Here is a 6,284-nt window from a genome sequence, read left to right on the forward strand (position 1 = left end):
GCAGAACCAGGGAAACAATGTACACAGCAACAGCACTATTGTGGAATGATCAACTATGGTGGACTTAACTACTCCCAGGACAATGAACAATATGGAAGTGCGTTTTGCATGCTAATAATTTAGGGGTGTATGGGGTGCTCAGGGAGGGGTAGTATCTCTGGTATGGAGGGCTTGTCGTGCCCTCCTAGGGCAGCTCTCCAGCCTCTGACCCCCACCTGACACCCAGCTCTCACTTGTGGCTCCCAGTAGCTAGCATGCAGCAGCGGCCACACCCTGGGCAACGGCTTCGACAGGCCGGCCAAACCTTGTGAGGGTAGCCATCGGGTCGTCATGGACCCCTGGTGAACCAGGGCTTTGCTCACCCAGCATGTGAAGACTGCTTTGGCCAAACAGATGGAAGAAACCAATAAGAAGGTTCAACGGCTGAGAGGGCGATGCAGCAAAGCACTGTGGAGTGCTTAGGGCGTGTTGGAGCACAAAGGACAACACGGTCATCCAATGCAGCTGAGGAAATCTCTAGGTGTAATGATTTTTTGTGCTACTGGACCCAGGCTCCCAACGCCGAGAGAGTGGGACTGTCTCTGTGCATCGACTTTTCCACTTAAATCTCCTTCACGCACAAGTGTCTTTGTGCACACTCATCTACATCACAGATGAAAGCGCACAAGGACAATCGTCATCCTCGTTTACCGAGAGATTACTACGATACTATATACTATATTATGATCCAGATCAAATTATTTACCATCTCTGGGAGTGGGGAGAGAAGGGAGAGAGGGAAACAATTTGGATCTTATAAGTTTGGAAAACGTATGTTGAAGGTTGTTTATTATGTGTACTTGGAAAAATAAAATACTTAAAAAATAATAAATAAAATAAAACTATAGGCAATTTTAAAAAACCCTTATCTTCTGTCTTAGAATTATTAGTGTCCATTCCAAGGCAGAAGAGTGGCAAGGGCTAGGCAATTGGGATTAAATGACTTGCCCAAGGTCACACAACTAGGAAGTGTCTAAGTTCACATTTGAATCCAGGACCCTCCTTTAACCAGTTCAGATGAGCTGGGGAATCAAGTGTGACTTGTGTCCCCTTGCTCCTATCTGCTTGTTTCTTTAGACTTCTTCTTGGGCACTCTGATTTTGTAAGATCATTTTCCATAATCTTCCCCTCCTTTGCCATTCTTCTCTTAAGATGTTTAAAACATAAAAGAACCGTTCTCAAGCCCTAGGTCTATTTAGACTCCTCTCAATTCTTGGAACCTCCTGGCTATGGAACAGGCTACCATGCCTGCGGTCTGCTCATCCTGAAACATTCCTCCACAAGACCCACTCTTCCTTCCCTTCTCCTTTGGAAGCCTCCATGTTGTGGAAAGGACCAAGACAGTCTGATTTTCCCCTCCTCACCCTCTACCCTTTTGTACATTGCTTTTGAGTGCCTCTCCCTGCATTCGAATGCAAGCTCCTTGAGAGCAGTCTTTCTTTTTGTTTGTATGTATGCTTAACACCGGGACTGGCACTTCACAGCCACTCATTGCTACTGGAAAAAACCATAGTTTTGACTACATGGATCTTTGTCAGCAAGTCAACGTCCCAGCTTTTTAGTATGCTGTCCAGATTTGCCAACATCTTTTCATTTTATTGCTCAAGTCACTGTCTGCAGTGAACTTTGAGTCCAAGAGAGTATAAAATCTGACACTATTTCCATTTCTTCTCCCTCTATTTTCCAGGAAGTTATGGGACCAGTTGCTGAGATTGTTGGTTTGTTTTTTTTTAATATTAAGCTTCAAGCTAACTTTTACACTCTCCTCTTTTATCCTTGTCAAGAGGCTTCTTAATTCTTCACTTTCTGCCAACAGAATGCATCATCTGAATATCTGATATTGTTACTATTTCTCCTAACAACCTTAACTCCACCTTTTGATTTGTCCAGTCTAGATTTCATATGATGTACTCTCCATACAAGTTAAATAAGTAAGGTGACAATATATTGCCTTGTCATACTCCTTTCTCAATTTTAAACCAATCAGTTGTTCTATAGCTTCTTGATGCACACACAGTAAGGCAACAAGTAAGATGATCTGACACTTCCATATCTTTGAGGACTTGCCATATTTTGTTGTGATCTACATACGCAAACACTTCAGTGTAATCAATGAAGCAGATGGTAGATTTTTTTTCTGGACCTCCCCTGCTTTCTCTATGAACCAGTGAATGTTGGCAATTTGGTCTCTAGTTCCTCTGCCTCTTCAAAAACCAGCCAGCACTTCTGGTAATTCTCAGTACTGAAGCCTAGCCTGCAGAATCTTAAGTCTAACTTTGTTGGTATGTGAAATAAACACAATTTTTTGGCACTGCTATTCTTTAGAATTGGGACATAAATCAATCTTCTCTAGGCCAGTGGTTACTGATGAGTTTTCCAAATTTGCTGGCATATTGAGTATAGTACTTAATTTTTTAAATTTAGTATTTAGTTTCCTCAATTACACATAATAACAATTTTAAACAAGTTTCCTGAAATTATAAGATCCAAATTGTCTCTGTCTCTCCCTTACTTCTCCCCTCTTTGAGATGAAAAACAATTTGAACTGGTTTATACTTGTATGATCATGCAAAACATTTCCAAATTGGTCAAAATTGTGAAAGAATACTCATATAAAACCAAAACCCCAAAATGAAAAAAGTGAAAAGTAATATGTTATAAGTAATAAGTTTTGACCTGCATTCTGGCTTTAACATTCTTTCTCTGGAGGTGGATAGCATTCCTTTTTGTAGGTCCTTTAGAATTGTCCTAGATCATTGTATTGCTAAGAACAGCCAAGTCTTTCACAGTTGATCATTGTACAATATTGCTGTTACTGTGTACAATATTCTTCTGGTTCTGCTCACTTCACTCTGCATCATCAGGTCTTTCCATCTTTTTTTCTGAAATCATCCTGCTCATCATTTCTTACAGTACAATACAGTGCAGCACTTTCTTTTTTAATCCTTACATTCCATCTTAAAGTCAATTGGCTCTAAGGCAGAAGATAAAGGCTAGACTGTTGGGATTAAGTGACTTGCCCAGGGTCACATAGCTAGACCACAAATGTTTGAGACCACATTTGAATCCAGGACCTCCTGTTCCCAGACCTGGCACTCTATCCACTGAGCCACCTAGCTGCCCCTGAATGAAGCATTTTAAGTCTTATCTTTTAGAAATTTCGATAGCTCAGTTGAGATTCTCTCACCTCCACTAGCCTTGTTGTTAGCAATCTTTCCCAAGATTCACCTGACTTCATTCTCCAGGACATCTAGCCCAGATCAGGAACTATACCCTCATGGTTATGGATGATGTTAAGATCACTGCTCAGAGGATTATTGTGCAGTTACCCAAGACACCCTGGTCATAGTGGAAAGTTCTGACAAAAGGTGATCCGCTGGAGAAGAAAATGGCAAATCCCTCCACTAACATTGCCAAGAAATCTCAATGGGCAGCATCACTATCATAAAAGAGATGATACCAGAAGATGAGCCCCTCAAGTTGGAAGGTGACCAACACTCTTCTGGGCAAGAGTGGAGGACAACTACAAGTAGCTCCAAAAAGAACAAGCAGCTGGGCCAAAGCTGAAAGGAAGCTCAGCTGTGGATATGTCTGGGGGTGAAAGGAAAGTCTGATGTTATAAAGAAAAAAATATTGCATAGAAACCTGGAATGTAAGATCCTTGAACCAAAGGAAAGCTGGATATGGTCAAATAGGAGATGGAAAGATTAAACACAGACAAGCCACAGATTAAACATAGATGTGTTTAAACATAGACATGTTAGTAAGCTGAAATGGATGAGAATGGATGAATTTAATTCAGGTAATCATTACCAACATCATATAACTCTGTGGGTAAGAATCTCTTGGAAGAAATGGAGAAAGCCATCATAGTCAATAAAAGGGGGAGAAAGGCAGTACCAGGATACAATCTCAAAAATGACAGACATAGAGGCAGCTAAATGACTTAGTGGATTGATAACCAGGTCTAAAGACAGGAGGTCCTGAGTTCAAATTTGACCTTAGATACTTCCTAGATGTGTAACCTTGGGTAAATCCCGTAACCCCCATTGCCTGGTCCTTACCGCTGTTTCTACCTTGGAACTAATCAATACTTAGTATTGATTCAAAGACGGAAGATAAATGTTTAAAAAATAATAAAAACAGTATTCAATCAATAAATGCTTTTTTCTTTCCTTCATCTTTTTTCTGACCCTCAATGATGAAAGGGTTAAGAGGGAACACATGTATCATCTCCCTATAGAAGAATGTAAAACGTATCCTTGTTCAGTCCTTTATAATCTTTCATTCAAATTTAACTTTGTAGTTTCTCTGGATTTCTTCCTTTGCATCTCAGCTCTGGTGCAGCTCTGGTCTTTAATCAGTAAAGCTTGGAAATCTTTTACTTCATTAAAAATACATTTCCCTCTATATTCTCAATTTTGCTGAATAAATTATCCCCCTTTGCCCTCTGGAATATCATGTTACAAACTCATCTCTCCTTTTCAGTGGTGGCTGCTAAATTCTATGTGATCCTGACTAACTCCCTGGCTCTTGAATTCTTTCTCTCTGGCTGCTTTGTAGCACTTTTTCTTTGATTTGGAAACTGGATTTTAGCTAGGTCCTGATTAGTTAATTAGAAGAAGGAATCCTGTTAAGTGATCACATTATTCATGTTCACTGTATTTGAGCTTCTAATTATATATGACATACGCTCAAAGGAACTATGGAAAGAAAAATTTAAGAAATATGTTTATTAACACAATATATATAGTAGCAGAGAATAAGAAAAATATTCCAGATTCAAGTTTATTTCAAAGTAATAGAGTTGTTCTTGATTCGAACCCATTTCCATGTTGTTGGTATTTGCATTAGGGTGTTCATTTAGAGTCTCTCCTCAGTCATATCCCCTTAACCCCTGTAGTCTAGCAGTTGCTTTTCCTCGTTGTTTTTACTTCCACAGTTTGTCCTCTGCTTGTGGATAGTGTTTTTTAGATCCCTGCAGATTGTTCAGGGTCACTGCATTGCCACTAATGGAGAAGTCCATTACATTTGATTGTACCACAATGTATCAGTCTCTGTGTACAATGTTTTCCTGGTTCTGCTTCTCTCACTCTGCATCCAAAGTAATAGAGTTGTTATTGAAGGCAACATTTAAAAAGGAAGAGAGCTACTGAATAGTCTATCTAAAGAAAAGCCTACACTGATGTTATGACAAAAACATTATTGCCATTTAAAACATTTTAGCAGCCATAGTCTGAGCTGTTTTTTTTCTTTAAATCTTCATACAAACACTGGTGCGTACAGAACTTTATCCACATCTCAATCAACTTGCTTGCTCACATTCACATACAACAGGCCAAAGGCATTATCTAAAATCTGTAAGGCTTTCATTTCAATCCTTGCAAAAGTCTTGAACAGCTGGGCTAATATAGCTTAAAAACCAGTCATCAGAATCAGCCTTGTCATTCATACTTTCTTATTTGATGTGTCAAAGAATGGGAACTGATCAGTGCTAAAGATTTTGAAACTGATAAGAGTTTCATTTAAAATCCAATAAAGGGGGTAGCTGGTTGGCTCAGTGGATTGGGAGCCAGGCCTTGAGACTGGAGGTCCTAGGTTCAAATCTGACCTCAGATACTTCCCAGCTGTGTGACCCTGGGCAAGTCACTTGACCCCCATTGCCTAGCCCTTACCACTCTTCTGTCTTGGAGCCAATACACAGTATTGACTCTAAGAAAGAAGGTAAGGGTTTAAAAAAAAAAAACCAATACAATTGTTAGGGCATCCTTAGACAATTTAAATCTTGGTAGATTCCCCCCCCCCTTTTTTTACAAATACAAATTCTGGAAGGCATCCTTTCCTAGAATAAGTCTGTTTCATCCACGTTAAAAATTTGTCAATCAAGGTGTCTACCTTGTATTAAATTTCTTCAAAACATCAAGATAGTTGATTGCCTCATATTCATCTCCGCACCGGTGATTTTAACATTACGCCAAGTGAACTCAGTTTTTTAAGTGAACGAGCGACCCAACCAATGATTTCAGTAGAAGTTCTTTCATTATTCACTTCATTTCCATTTTCTTTCCCTATCTTAATGAAAGCTTTTTATCTGGATGGCTGCTCAGTTAAGGAGAATGCATTTAAAAAATTGTAATCTTTAATCCAAACTGCTAAAATATTCCTCATTTCCATCATTGTAACACCTCTTTGTAGCTGTTTGCAAAAAGCTGGTGTAACTTTGCCTTTTTCTTTTATTTTTTCCT

Source organism: Monodelphis domestica, chromosome 2, assembly GCF_027887165.1.
Source record: "Monodelphis domestica isolate mMonDom1 chromosome 2, mMonDom1.pri, whole genome shotgun sequence".
Classification (NCBI taxonomy): domain Eukaryota; kingdom Metazoa; phylum Chordata; class Mammalia; order Didelphimorphia; family Didelphidae; genus Monodelphis; species Monodelphis domestica.